Source organism: Hibiscus syriacus, unplaced genomic scaffold (genome assembly GCF_006381635.1).
Source record: "Hibiscus syriacus cultivar Baekdansim isolate YM2019G1 unplaced genomic scaffold, ASM638163v2 tig00117034_pilon, whole genome shotgun sequence".
Taxonomy (NCBI): Eukaryota; Viridiplantae; Streptophyta; class Magnoliopsida; order Malvales; family Malvaceae; genus Hibiscus; species Hibiscus syriacus.
Window position 1 is genome coordinate 8850660 of NW_024063533.1, and position 3515 is coordinate 8854174.

Sequence of the window (3515 nt, forward strand, 5' to 3'; positions counted from 1 at the left end):
TTCTGGATTTTGTGTATTTATTAGCGGACAAGCCAAAGACCCAAACATATAGAAACCGGGCCGTATTAATGGTGGGTTTCGGTTACGGTCCAAATTTGAAAAACTTTGAGGATTTATTAGTATTATGGATAGGCACATGAACCGAACCCGATGAGTTAGATCCGACCGATTCAATCAGGTCCGGATTTTTAAAAAATTAAGGTTTGATTTGGAACAAAATTTTTAGATGATATATTTGGGTCTAGTCGGGTTCAGATTAAGAGTGAAAAATATGTGACCGATCTGACTCGAAAAATAATATAATTACACATTATATATTTAGAAATAATTGTAATAATAACCCTCTTTATATTATTTTTTTAATTAAGCCCCTATTTTATTGAACAATATTAATAATTTTCTATTATTTTGAGCCGGGTCAAGTCAGAGTCAGTTTTATCTAAAAAATCAGGTAGGATTTCGAGTCGGGTGAAATTACCTTAAGCTCGGGTCGAGTCAGATTTCGGGTAAAGGGTATAAAATTTTCGGATCGGGTCTGGTTGGCCCAAAACCCGACCCATGCCCATCCCTAGTATTAAGGGACTTGTTATTATCCCTTAGAGGGTGTTTAGATCAAGGAATGTGGGATTCTCATATGAATGAAATCCACATTCCCATGTTTGGTTGGCCGGGAATCTCATTCCCGATGATATTTTATTATTAATAGTAGATTTTTTTGAGTATATTACTGGGAATGTCATTACCTCCCTTTCCTTAGGTATTGTTGGATTACCGCGTTTTGGACTAAAATGCCCTTAAATCTTTTTTTCTTTCAAAAATATCATTATTCTGTCATTGAATAATAAAAATTATACGAATGTTAAATTACAAATTTATCCTTAAACTATTTTAGATTTACAAAAAAAATCTATAATTAAAATTTTATATGAAATCCAGGGGTTAAAATAAAAATTTTCCCCTTCATTAAACCTTTTTATATTTTCAATTTTGTAAAATATATATATAAAAAATTTATGAATTTAAATTTTTCAAAGAAAATATATAAATATTTTTCAACTTGTTAAAAAAAACAAATATATAATAAGGATAATTTGGTCAAATATACGTTCCAATAATATTTAATTCTTTTAACCAAACATGGTAATCTTACATTCATGCTAAACCAACCAAACACAAAATACAACATTCTCAGTAATCTTATTCCCTGGTAATCTTACATTCCGTGAACCAAACGCACCGTTAAGGTCTTGGGTTCGTGCACTGCATATACAGTGGTATGAGCGTTTACTGTCAAAGGATTTTGTCCTAGAACAAATACTACCATGTATTTACTCTAGATCTATCAAAAAAATTATTCAAAAATTAAAATTTTATTAAAATAAAATATTTTAAGATTAAAAATGTCATATCTTCAAACAGATTAAACTACTCTGTACCGCAAGAGCTTGGTCCAAAAAAAAAAATAGGTTATAACGTTAACATGAGGTGTGTGTTAAGAATATTCAACATTTGTTCTCCTTAATCAAGAGAATATCATAAAATAGCTTGACCTAATCGTCTAAACGTTACAAAGCTTTAATGGTTATTCTTTTGCTATTATTGGATACAGTTTTGAATGTTGCAATTATTGTTTAAAATGATACAATTGTTACATTTAATTGCACGTGTAATTGTTGTCTTTTCCTTCAAAAAAAAAATTAAATGGTACCCACCCATTATAATAGTAATTCAAACATCTCAAATTGTGTAATTAAAAGATATAATATTCAAACATGACTACTTCGTGTATTCCAAACACATCATTAATAATTGAATTTAAATACACATTTTTAATTATATTTATAGTATCTTTGGATAATCATTTTAATTAACTAGCTCACCAAATTAAGAGCAATTATTACACATAATTATATTTTTTATTAAATAAAGAGATAATTACATTTCAAAAGTAAATGTAGAGATCCAAACTCACAAAATATAAGATAATAATAACATCTTTGACCATTCATTCAACTAGTGGATCTTTATAATTACATTTTTCAACTCTTGTAAAGCTTCAAAATAAGAGAATTATACATGTACTTTAATGAATTTTAATTATCGATTGATGTCCGATTGTACCCATAAAAAATAAATGGCTTAATATAAAAAATATCCAAACTATATTCTTCTTATTTAGGTGTTTAACGTTTCTGATATTATCATTTAGGTGTCTAACGTTTCTGATATTATCATTTAGGTGCATTAACCGTAATAGTTATTAAAAAAATTCGTCAACCACTCAGAATGTGACACTTGGTGTCTTTATAAATTTTAAAAAAAAAATTTAAAAAACTTAAAATTATTATTCTTATTTTTCAAAAAAACTCAGTATTTTTAAAATCTAAAAAAAAAATCCAAAATCATTAATCTCAAAGCATCAACCCCACTCGTCGGGCGTCATCTGCCGCCCCCACCAAGCCGTCTACCCACCCATCATTGATTGTCAACCGTAGCTTCAAACCCCCCAAATCTTTAAATCTAAATTCCTAAATCCCAACACATATCTATCCCAATCAATGTAGGATGGTCGACTTGTGAGTAGTCGAAGGGTGTCACCGACGATGATGATGGCCTGCGGGTGAACTGAAGGTCTTGAGGTATTTTATGAAAAATAAGAAAAAGTTAGGATTTTTTTTGAAAATCTATAAATTTTATTTTGTAAAAAATCAAACCATGTGTTAAATAATGATTGATTGTCTTATTTTTAATGATTTTTAACGACTGTTACGTCGTAGGCTCCTAAATAATAACATTGAAAATGTTAGTCACCTAATGAAAAAAAATAGTTTAGACACCTAAATGAAAAAAAGATAAATAGTATGAACACTTATTTTTATATTAAGTCAAAATAAAATAATAATAATAACATATTTAAATATAATTATCTCTAAAAAGTGATTGATATATTTGGTTTATTTATTTTGATAGGTGTAAAAGAGTAAGATATATAAGAGTGAAAAAGTAAATATAAGTGTTGTTATTTGTTAATTTTTTTAATAAGACATTTTGAAAGGGATAATTTTAAAAATCAAAAGAGATATTTAGTTGGATAGAGGGAGTATTAAATTTAAAAAAACTGCTCATATCCTAAAAAAAAATCTAATCATATTTTTCTTATACAAATGTATATTTTTCCTTTAATTTTTCGTTGTAAAAATATATTATTATAAAATTAAAATATTTAATTAATTTTTTATATAAAAACTTTAATTTAATATATATTTATATTATTTTTTATAAATCTAATGTTAACACAATATAGTATTTATTTAATCAATCATTTAACAATAAAAACTAAAATCACCGATGTCGCCTTGTTAAAATATATATTTAAAGTATTCTCTACCTGATAAAAAAATATTAAATCGATTACATTGCAAAATACCATGGTTAAAATGTCAGAACCTTTCCATTCACAACAAAGTATTCATGGTATAAAAGTTCTATAATTTTACATGTAATCTCTTCTGCAA